Source organism: Natrix helvetica, assembly GCF_964273705.1.
Source record: "Natrix helvetica genome assembly, chromosome: 1".
Taxonomy (NCBI): Eukaryota; Metazoa; Chordata; class Lepidosauria; order Squamata; family Natricidae; genus Natrix; species Natrix helvetica.
Window position 1 is genome coordinate 119375072 of NC_138548.1, and position 12620 is coordinate 119387691.

The 12620-nt window shown below is 37.9% G+C and overlaps 1 protein-coding gene across 2 annotated transcripts in view; it reads right to left on the bottom strand.

The window, feature by feature from the left end:
- DAGLA (diacylglycerol lipase alpha) overlaps positions 1-12620 on the bottom strand; it is a 147342-nt gene that overhangs the window by 129971 nt on the left and 4751 nt on the right. The gene's annotated exons all lie outside the window — the stretch shown is intronic.

A 12620-nucleotide genomic window follows, 5' to 3' on the forward strand; every position in this document is an offset into this window, starting at 1 on the left:
TGCTCAGAAAGACATCCATTTTAGAGGATAGAAAGTTCTTATCTTTGCTACTTAAAGTTATATATTTGTCTATGTAAGCTATCTTGATTTTGAAAAATTCCTTTATAATACTTCATACAAATCATATAATTATACCACATATTTTTGTCAATATTTTAGATAAATGTTACATTTGTTCTCGTATTCCAAACTGCTCTATTATCCAGACTGTGAACACTGCCCAATATCATGACAATTCTGTTTCAAAGCATTGAAGTAGAAAGGGAGGTTAGTTTCCCACTCTTGCTCACCTCAAGAATTAAATTACTTCAAAATTGTTCTTTGTTTTTAAAATGCAAGTTTCTTTCTCTTTCCTTTCTCTTTTTCACATTTGATTACATGCCATGACGTTGGTGCTGTTTCTTAGCAACCAAACAGAACCTTTCCAGCATGATCTCTCCCCAGCTTATCCCTTCAGGTCTTCCAATGATGTACCCATCAATGTTGCAATCAAGTCTATCCACGTTGTTCTTGATCATCCTCTTCTTTCTTTCCCTCTTTACTATATATATTTTCAATGAGAAAGAGCATCAATACTGTAGTACAATAACTGAAAATTGCAATACTGCAACTGCAATTTAATATACAAATACATAAACTTCCTTCTAAAATGTTGTAATGATGGAGTAAGTATTTGCATATTGATGAATGAGAATACCTCTATTAAAGTTATTCAGAATTTATTGTAATAAGAATTTGATTCATGCTGAGATTTATCAGCTATGAGATACATGCAGTAATATGGTAATTTTCTGTTGAAGAATTCAATTTCTACTATTTTGAGGTTGCTACTTAGACTGTGAGACCATTAGTAGTTATTTTTGATGTTTGCTTTTGTTTCAACATTCAATCGTTTAAATATAACTAAATTAACCTGATTTGTTGTTAATTTAATTTGGCACTGACATATCAGTGACATACTGTTACTGTTACTTCTCCCGCATGGTTTATTTATTTAGTTTTATTTATGTTCCACAGATTTTGATTATGTAACTTTTCAGTGTGGTTTGCAGCAATAAAATATGAAACACAAAAGTAAAATCAAGATAATTAAAAATAGTTTAGCTATTACAATTTTGACAAAACTGGCAATAGAAAACCTTAAATCCTGCTTGGTAGGCAATTAGCAGTTGACACAGATTTTTCAATGTAGCATCATATGTTTCCTATATATTGTACTGATTTGCAACCAGAACCCACTTTGGTACCAATTGCAATTTCCGGACATTTTTCAAGGATAGCCCCACTTAAAACTCATTATAGAAGTCAATACAGGTCACAATCATGATATGGATAACTGTTACCAAGTCCAGTTACCTCAGTAAAGGTTGATGTGTGTATTCCTAATGGTATAAACAGGTTCTTCAGTACAACTGTTACCTGTAAATTCAACAATAGTTGGGGGTCATGAAACACTCTCAAACTATGACATGCTCTTTCTGTAAAGAAAGAGTGTAACCCTCTTCTGAACTAAGTCCACTTCAATGCCTGAGTTTTCTCTTTTTCTCTTTCTTGTCTCAATTTAATTCTCACTTATTTTCTCTCATCCAGTCATTATAAGATTAGGTAATGCTCAAGGGTATTAATTATTTCCTTGGAGTTAGAGGGTAGGAAACAATAAATGCTGTCAGTGTAGTGATGGCATCTCATTGCAAAACTCTGAATGACTTAGAACAGTTTCAAACAATATCAGAGTCAACAACCTAGCTAATAGCCATATGGATATGTCCCAATAGGACAGACTGGAAATACTGCAAAGAATAAGAGGAGAAGGAGTGTAAAAGAAAAAAAAAGCACAAAGAAAAAGGAAGGAATTCATAATACTATATTTCAGACAATACTATATTTCAAAGATGGACCTAGAAATGGCTTCAGCTTCACCATTTTTCAATCATCTTACAGCACGGTTGTCAAATTCGGAGCCCATGGGCCAGATGCATCACATGCTGGTCACACCCATGCCCAATTTAGTGAAGGGGAAAAAAGTCCCAATATGTCACGTGACGCTGCCATGACGATGCAAGTTTGACCCTCCTGTCTTACAGTATTCCAGAATAGAATATTTAAGATCAATGAATATTTACTGAATTCTTTCAGTAAGGACAACTTACTTAATAAAGATCTTGTAACCACCTCCTTTAAATAGGCAGGAATGCATCCCACACTTACAGAGACATTAATCACCTCCCTTAACCATGGGGCAGATCCCAACCTGGCTGACTGAATAAAGTAGAAGCAAGAATATCACATAAGTGAAAGGTACTACCTGTTTGTTTGACTCTTGCTTCTTCTACTTTATTCAGAACTACATAACGTAGGATGAGCATATTATTCCAGAGAAAACTGTTCTGAAAAGAGGCCAGGTAATATAGGGCTTTATAGATAACAATAAGGTAGTCATCGTGTATGAGTTGGGCAGCCATATACACCTATTTAGTAAATAAATAACAAGCAGCATTTTGAATTGGGGCCAGAAGAAATGCAGCTGTCACTGTTATTTTGCTTGAACTGGAAAGCACCAGTTAGCAAATTGTCTGTTACATTCTGGCACATTCTGTGTTTCTGGGCCAGAAACAACTTCCAGGTCATCTTCAAGGGCAGCCCCATATAAAATGAACTATAAATAAGCTGTTCGATGACCAATACCTTTGGGTCCAGAAACAGGAACAACTGGCAGAGTCGCAAAACTTAGTCAAAGGCTTTCCTGGCAATGGCTTCCATCTACTGTTCCAGCAAGAATCCAGAAAAATTCCCAAATTTTGCATCAGCTCTTTCAGAGGAACTGTAACCTAGCTAGTTAGAACAAACACGGCGTATTTCTGAATTTGCAGTTTCTAGGAGGTTTTGCACAAGCAGTTCCTCCAGCTTGCCTTGAATTCAGTTTCAGTCTGTTTTGCCCCTTCCAATCCCTTAAAGTTTCTAGGCACCAGATTATGATTTCTACTGCATTTTCTGCTTAGCTTATTGCAGAGATGTAAACCTAAGTACAGATATCACCAATACATAGATTATATTGAATATAAAACTGCTAGATCATCTCCCCCAGAACCACAAACAAAAACACATTGGCAAAAGTACAGGTCTCAAGAAAGTTAGTATGTAGGTTATGTAGAAAGAGTGAACATGTTAAAGACATGTCCTTCACACGCATATCTACAGCATATAGCCACATTTTCAGCAGCATTAACACTCCTACAACAATTCATGTGATTCTTTACCCTTCAACTCTCCATTCTTAGGTCTAAAATGCCAGTTCTTCCTCACAAAAGGCAATAAAACATGATTAACTAGACGTGTATATAAAGAGAGTATTGCCTAATTATATTTGAAATGGAACATTATTATTTTATTTATTTTATTTGTTACATTCATTTGCCGCCTATCACACCATGGGACTTTTCTAAAAAGATTACAACAATACTTTGATTGAAACCAATCCAATACTCCATTCTGTGAACTTGCAAGTATAAACAAGATTCTAGGTTTGGATAAAGAAAGAAAACAACCTTATGTTAATAATATTATTACATAGTAGTTATGACAGTGCAGTGATGACTAACCTTTTCTGGACTGAGTGCCCAAAGCATGCTGAATGCGCACACACGTGCCCAAAACCCCAAAATACAATCTGAGTGCAGCCACCACGCATGCATCCTGCCCTCCGCACATTCATGTGTGAGCCCCCCGCATGCACCTCGCCCCCTGCACATGCATGCCCCCATGCATGCGCCCCACCTCCCAAGCATGTGCGGCAGAGATCCGAAGACCAGCTGGCAGGAGGAGGCACACATGCATGCGTGGCAGAGCTGAGGTGATGGCCCGCGTGCACACGGAGAGGGCACTGCATGCCACCTCTGGCATGCGTGCCATAGGTTCGCCATCAAGGTGATAGTGGAACATTAATAGGTTTGAATAAGGAAGACTGCAACTTAGTGGACCCTGCATTCAGAGTTTATTACTAGATCTAAATGCCAATGGGTGCAAGTGATTCCTATTATGTCATCAAATCAAATCAATATTTTTAAAAGCAATGAAACATCAACTTAAAATCTTAAAAATATTATTTTACATCATGAGATTCATATGCCGTTATGAAAATCAGGCATTAATGTACAGTAATCTCACGTCTTCATTCAGATCAAATTTATATACCACTCATGAATTGTAGTATTAAGATAAAAAAGCAACTACCAGTACTTCCCAAAGAACATTACCCAAACCATATATATTTCAGAACTTCAATATTTTTCCTTGCAAATCAGAACTTACCAAAAACATAAGCACATTAGGATAGATAAAAATAGAAATAATAGAAATGAGATTGAAATCCAAAGGTAACAATTCTTTACACATAAAATTAAAGGATATTCCATTTCCTCATATGTAACACACACTTTTTTTTCAATAGAGATGTAATTCAGAAAAACTGCAATGGAATGGAAACCTAAGTTTCAGAATGAAAATGTAGGAGATGACCAGGCTGAGACTGAGGGCAGGGTCAAATGCATCATCAGTTTGGAGTCTATGCCCCATAAGAGACCTAAATCTAGCCTCCTCTTCTCATCTGGGGCCAGTTTGTCTTGACCGTCAGCAGTTCAGATTCTTGTTATAGGTAGCATGAAACAAATTTGTAATACTTTTTAAACTCTATCTTGGTTCCTGACTTCTTGTACCTGACAGAAAATTGTACAAAGTTATTATTCCTTAATTAATAAGTAGAAATTTCTTTCCCCTGCAGAAGTCTTTTCAAAACTCTCCATTGATGCCTTCTTGACATAAATGCTTCCTGATTAAAAATGGATCATTATAATCCTACATACAAAATATAGAAAGGGAGTGTACATAATAAATGTTCCATAGTATCTATGATACTATCTATGTACACTATATTATAATATGTTTTTGTAAATTTGAATGACAGAAATGCCACCTTTCAGTGACCAACATATATAATTATATGGCTTTATGTATATAAGGTTATATAATGCATAAGTATTAGTTTATTAACATACCTAAGGAGTCACAATTAATGAAGGGGACCCAAATTCATGGTATCATAACCAAATCAAGTAATCTATTCCTTGAGGATAAAGTTGCATGTTGTTCTGCTTTTAGTAAATAAGATGTTAATTATTAACACTTCCTGTAACTACACAAAATAAAAAGTTAAAATTCACAATTTCACTAAAGAACCATTGCTCAAAGCACATACAGGAAGCCATTTAAAACTACTCCATTGATCATTATGTTAGTCTGTTTCCTGAAAAGCGGAACACTGTAAAATCTTGTGGATTCAAGTAGTCATCACTTCCTAGCTTCCAGCCAGAACCAGTTTTGCAACTTAAAAACAAAATTCTTGTCCAATTTAAAATAGAAACAAGACATTTTTTTAATTGTCCAAAGTCCCTTCACTCATTCATATAAGTCTTCTTGAACTGTTTAAGATGAAGATCAAAGTTTCTTCCTTCTCAGCTTGGACAAGAAAAATTATTGATGAAAAATTATTCTTCAATCAGCCAATTTGGTACTGTGATTTAAGGCTGCAGGCTACAAGCCAGAAGACCATGAATTCTAGTTCTGTCTTAGGCACAAAGCCAGCTAAGTGAGCTTGGACCAATCACTGTGTCTTGGTTCTAGAAAGGAGGCAATGGGGAATGATTTCCAAAAATTTTTGCAAGAAAAGTGCAGGGACCATAGTGTCCAGGTAATTGCTGGGAATATTTTTTTAAAAATCCTCTGACTTAGAGGCATATGCAGACACATGTACACACACACACACACACACACACACACACACACACACACACATGCATGTGCGCATGCACGCTACACGTTCTTTAAACGCACATCAAGCCAATTTGGAGCCTGATATGTTTTCAAGGTGCCACAAAATGGCAATATGGAAGGTTCTTCACCACTTGTCTGTATGCCCTTCAGTTTCAAGCTGGAAAAAAAAGTTGGAGCTCATTTTTTTATTTTTGTAAATGAAAATTCTGATAGTGAAAGACTACTATTTTACTTAATGCTCTTAACCAGCTATCTTTCTGATTTCACACCACAGAAATATGCTGATCAGGAGAGAGTTTGAAAAACATTTTGTCTGTTTGTGTATTTGTGTGTATGCGTATTACATGTACTGTATGCTAAGAATGCCATTCCAGGTATCAAGGCAAAACTCTAGAGCGTTAAGAGTCAATCTAGAACACACTATTCTTTGAGTACATTAGTGCTAGGCTCCCAAGTAGTAAAACTGGTTAGACCAGGAGGTTTCAACTTAACCAGGCACAGAAACTAGTAGTTTAAATATTACCCTCTCTTTCCTCAAACATAGTCTTTTATAAAAGCTCACCAAGTTCTCCTGGAACTCTAGGGCTCCACTGAATACAGTTTGAGAAACTTTGGGGAAGGAAGGAAGGAAGGAAGGGAGGGAGGGAGGGAGGGGAGGGAGGGAATGTTTATTCAAATTCAGTGTATTTCTTATTCCACAAAGCTTTCGTTTGATTCAATCTATTGCTCTTTTTCAAGCAATTCAAATAAATGATCGTGTCATAAGGTCGTGAATCATATGAAATAAAGCAGATTTCCATATAAGGTTTATATTCTTGCTATCAAATGATTTTATGGATCATTTACTTCCAAAAAATATTGATATATTGACACTAATCTTACTAAGAGGATTAACCTATTCTCACAGAATGACCTAGCTCTTTGACAGATACACACACATATTGCAAAATATGGTAAATGCATATATATAAACAAGCAAAATAAAAACGTTACTTTTCCAAAAATGGAGTATGTGTTATAAATACTGCTATTATGTGCAGTTATTGATATAAAATAGTTGTATTACATTCATATCCTGCATTTATTTTTTTTACAAATCATTATGTTGTGGCTCTTTCCTATTTTCCCCACAACTATCACTGTGTGAATTATGTTGATCTGAGAGAGAGTGACTCCTGCCTTGGGCTGGAGTTTGGGCTAGAAGACCTCCAAGGTCCCTTTCAGCCCTATGATTCTATGACAGGCTCCAAGTCATCCAGATGACTTCCATGCCAAAGAGTAGACTAGAAATCCCAGTCTCATCCAGTATCTTAACGACTTCAATGAACTAGTAGTTGCCATAATTGATAATACAATAATAACTGAGAGCTAACTAGAAGCTGGAACAGTATCTGTCGCTATGGGACAAAGCTTCTGGACTCAGAGCAAGGAATGTATTCAAAGGAGAGCTAAATGGGGCTTAATCTGTAACACATTAATGAGAGAAATGAATTAGTATATGCAATACTCCTAAATTCAAACTTCTCAAAGTTTCAGTGCTTCTTGAAGCTTAGTACCTTTGCCTTAGTGTACTGAATTAGAAACTGGTAAACTCTTTTTTCCCCCTCTGGACAGGGTGCAGGAGAGGATTTGGGTATGCTGATAAAAAGCTTTCACTGAAAGTTCTACTTTGTTCTATATTGTGCCATATTTAGAAGCAAATATGTGCTCTGACATTTGGAGAGTAAATGTCCACTTTTACCTTCTGGTCAAAGAAGGTTGGGGCATGGAAGCTATAATTATAGCCTAAGGAAGTGAGGAGTTGGGGGGAAGTAAAAGAACACAATTAAATCACAAAATAAACTTTGTGTTTTGCTGTTTTGCATTCTGTTAATCATAAAACTTATATTGGTTTGGGTACAAAAACAAAAAGAAGCCAGACTTTGGTGTTCAAACAGAAGCAATGATTAAAAGAAGGCAGGATCCCTAACTAATGACACCATCTAAGTGTGCTGTGTGGTATATCCCCCCTCCAAATTTGTACCTTGTAATAGGTTTGGATTTCAAACAAATCACAATGAGGCCTAAACAATTATTTAGCAGCATGAAGGACCAGCTCATACTTTTAAAAGGCAAATTGAGATTGTTAGGGGTGGAAAACCAAGAAGGAAGCAATAAAAGTTACAACAAACTTCCCCAAAGCTACTTATAACCCAGTTTTGAAGATATGGTGCTGTACCACTGCCACACGCAGCCATGTCATTATATTTTGGGTGCATGGCTTCCCTCTTGCCTTTATAGTCATTTGCGGCAATCAGTGGTTACAAAGCTATAATTTGTGACCTTTTTGCCAATTTTTAGCAAAAAAAAATCATTGATGGAAATTGATTTGCTTAATGACTGTGCTGCTTGCTTACCAACTGATCCAAAAGTGTCAAAAATTGAGTCTTGTCATGTGATGCCTCAACTTATGACCCCAACAGCTTAGAACCATAATTCTGGGTTCAATTATGGTTATAAGTAAAGGACTACCTGCCTGATCTAAAATGCAACTCGGCATCTGTTAACTTTGGATAATTTTCCTCAGTGAATAAACAAGTACGTTTTTGACTCTTTTGTTTTACCGGGTTCTTTTAAATAAATAAATAATAATAAATAAATATTTATTTCTTAGCCGCACCCTCTCCCGAAGGACTCGGGGCGGCGTACAATGAAACATATGAAATAAATATGTGGACAAAACAAACATATAACAGAGACATATACCGAGACATACACAAGGAGGAGGTCGGCTGATGAATAAAAAACAATTAGAATACAGTGATTAAAAAACCCCTAAATAATTAAATATAATTAAAATACCCAATTAAAAACCCGTCAGGAGCGATATGGTTAGATCAAAGTTGAGCCAGGCCAGCTACTTGGAATAGGTGGGTCTTAAGCTTAATACGAAAGGAGCGGAGGTCAGAGGTATTCCTAATATCCGGAGGGAGGTCATTCCACAGGGCTGGGCCCACCACAGAGAAGGCTCTACTCCTAGGCGCCGCCCCCCGACACTGTCTAGTGGACGGCACCTGGAGGAGGCCCTCTCTGTGCGAGCGGATTGGTCGCAGGGATGTATGGGGCAGAATACGATCCCGCAAGTAACTAGGTCCTGAGCCATGGAGCGCTTTAAAGATTGTTATCAAAACCTTGAAACGCACCCGATAGACCACAGGAAGCCAGTGCAGCTCGCGCAGGAACGGTGTCACATGGGAGTACCTAGTACTCCCCATAATTACCCGCGCGGCTGCGTTCTGGACCAACTGTAGCCTCCGGGTGCATTTCAAGGGAAGCCCCATGTAGAGAGCGTTACAGTAGTCCAAGCGAGACATCACCAGCGCATGAGTGACTGTGCGTAAGGCGTCCCGGTCCAGTAGGGGGCGCAATTGGCGCACCAGGCGAACCTGGTGGAACGCCCCCCTTGCCACGGCTGTCACATGGTCATCCATGGACAGCCGGGCATCCAGGAGGACGCCCAAATTGCGCACCCGCTCCACGGGGGCAAGTTGAATGCCCCCAATGGCCAATGATGGAGTTAATTGGCTGAACCGGGGAGCTGGTACCCACAGCCACTCCGTCTTGGAGGGGTTGAGCTTGAGTCGGTTGTCATCCATCCAGATCCGTACGGCTTCCACACACCGGGACATCACTTCGATGGCCTCGTTGGGGTGGTTCGGGGTGGAAAAGTACAGCTGAGTATCATCAGCGTACAGGTGGTATCCCACCCCGAAACCACGGATGATCTCACCCAGCGGCTTCATATATGTGTTGAACAGGAGTGGCGAGAGGACCGACCCCTGTGGCACCCCACAAGTAAGGGGGCGTAGGGTCGACCTCTCTTCTCCTGCCAACACACGCTGCGTCCGGCCAGAAAGGTAGGAGCCGAACCACCGCAAAACGGTGCCCCGGACCCCCAACCCCTCCAGCCGGCGCAGCAGGATACCATGGTCGATGGTATCAAAAGCCGCCGAGAGGTCTAATAGGACCAGGATAGAGGAACAACCTTTATCTCTGGCCCTCCAGAGATCATCCACCAACGCGACCAAGGCCGTCTCCGTGCTGTGACCGGGGCGGAAGCCGGACTGGCGCGGGTCTAGATAGTCATGTAGGTTTAGGACGTGTGTGGAACAGATCGTGTTCTAGGTCATATTTATAGAAAAAAATTCAAAAGATTTCCCAAACTTTTAAGCACCACTGTAACTAATCTATTATAAAACAGTATATTTATTTTATTGATTGATCATTTTATTTTATTTTTAAAGCCACACAACTCAACAAGTGACTGGGTGGCATACATCATAAAGACACTTTAAATATATTTTTTAACACTTTAACACTCTCAGGCCCCCTAGGCCTGGACACATAACCAGGTCTTCATGGCCTTAGAAAAGCAAACCAAATAGGGTCATCCTAATCTCTGAAGGGAGTATCTTTTAGAGGGCAGGGGCAGGGGCTCTGGCAAAGAAGGCAGTTCTCCTGGTCCCTGCCAGTCAGCATTCCATGGCTGACAGCACCCGTAACATACCCAATCTACTAGATTTGATTGGTTACCAAATTGGATGGCTAGAAATGACTGCGAGAAGCCAGTCCATTAAGTAACCTGGACCCAAGCCATGCTACTTTTGAAAATTAAAATTAAAATATGAAACTAGTGCTTACAGTTAAACTGTTGGTTACTCTATTACTCTTTCCCAACTTTATCAGGGATTCTTTAACTTGAACTGGAGTCTTTTACATATTAAATATTTGCTCTCTTACTGCACTACGATCTCCAGTTCATACAATCAAGAACAATTGATCCAGAATTTAAATTGGTATCTGTGAACCTACACATTTTTAAAATGAAGCTTGTATCACTGCAAGTATAGTTTTCTCCTACGGTTTCAGTCCATCCATAAGATTAATCAAAACAGTGGTGGGATTTACATTTTTTTACTACCAGTTCTGTGGACGTGGCTTGGTGGGCATGGTGTGGCTTGGTGGGCGTGACTTGGGCATGATACTATAAAAGGATACTATAAAATCTCCATTCCCTCCCCACTCCAGGGGAAGGTTACTCCAAACTACTCAAAATGTCCGCTACCGGTTCTCCAGAATTGGCCAGAACCTGCTGAATACCACCTCTAAATCAAAGCTTATGTGCTCAATTCAACAATCTATCAGATCCAGGAAACATATCCTTTTTGTTATGAACCTGCCCTCGGAAATAACTCCCCAGAAATCCATTTAGTTCCCATTCTAATTATGTTCTTTAGAAATGTGGCTATGCTCTCAGACTTTGAGATACAATGGATATGAAACCCTATTGGTGGTTTTTTAAAAATTGAATATTGTTATTTCAAAAAGTTATAATTTTTGTTAATTGTTCATCTTTATTGTTTTTCTGTTTTTAAATTTTGAGTTGCTCAGTGTCACATTAGTATTGAACAGTATACAAATCAAATAAAAACAAATAAATTTCCCAGCTGACTTGATTATGCTCAGATTGTTAGACTCACATCCTAGAACATTAATGCAACAACAAACCACACATTAAGAATGAAATATTACATGGATGATGAACAATCCATTAAAATTTTCACAGTGACTCACAATAAATTTTGGAGAAGAATGTTAGCATATTCTGTCTCTACCATGCTTTGATGAAAATAAATTACAAGTGCTAGAATGAACAGTTTCCATATTTATATTTTAAACTTTCAATAAGAATATTTGCAATATTCATGAACAATGAAAAAGGTATTACAAAATTTTGAGCTCAATTCCTTAACAAGTGCAACAATAATAATATACTTTTTAAAATTCATACGTTCTCAAACTTTCACTAACTTTTAAGATATTTGTAAAGAATGATGTATGAATTTTATATCTGCGTTTACTGAATGATTATTATTGAAACAGGTAGGCAAAGTGAATCATATCTCTATTTACTTAGCAATGTTTATAACTTAAGATTTAATATCCAAAAGTAATATAAATACTAACATTTCCCTTCATTAAAGGAAATTTTCAAGTCATTTTAAAAGGAAACTTTAAATTTGAGCAATTATCTTTCTTAGTTTAGGGTCAGATTCCACCTATCACATTAGTGGTAAAACTATTCCAATTTACCTTCCACTGTGAACTACATCAGTAGCTTCTTTAATAAGGATGTGACTATTGAAATATACATTGTTTCCCTGAAAATAAGGCCTCCCCGGATAATAAGCCCAATCAGGCTTTTGAGTGCATGCTCAAGCCCTCCCTGAAAATATTGCAAAACATCAGCAGCCATGAGGTGACCACGCTGCTGCCAAATGCACCTCAAAAATAATAAGACCTCCCAAAAAACAATGCCAATGCTTATTTGGGGGGGAGGGGTCAAAAGAAAATAAGATCCTGTCTTATTTTCGGGAAAACACAGTAAGATTGCAAAAATACATCATGATTTACAAGACAATAACACTTTTCAGATGCCAGCTTTATGAAATGATTGATAGCACCTAATTTGTAGGAAATGGGTCTCCTTCAAAATCTTAAAAATCCATTTTTGAATGCAGCAGAGAGCTATATTAGCAAATTATCAGCACTTAAATTTTCTAACTAAACTAGGTTAACTTGGAACAGGAAGACCTATATTCAAATCCATTTTTAACCTTGGGTATTTATGGGACAAGGTGTGGACAGTTACTATTCTTTTACTCCAATGTGCTTCACAGAGCTACTGTTACGCATAAAAATAGAAAACAAGAACATGCCATCTTTTATAAATTCTATATTAAATATAGAGATAG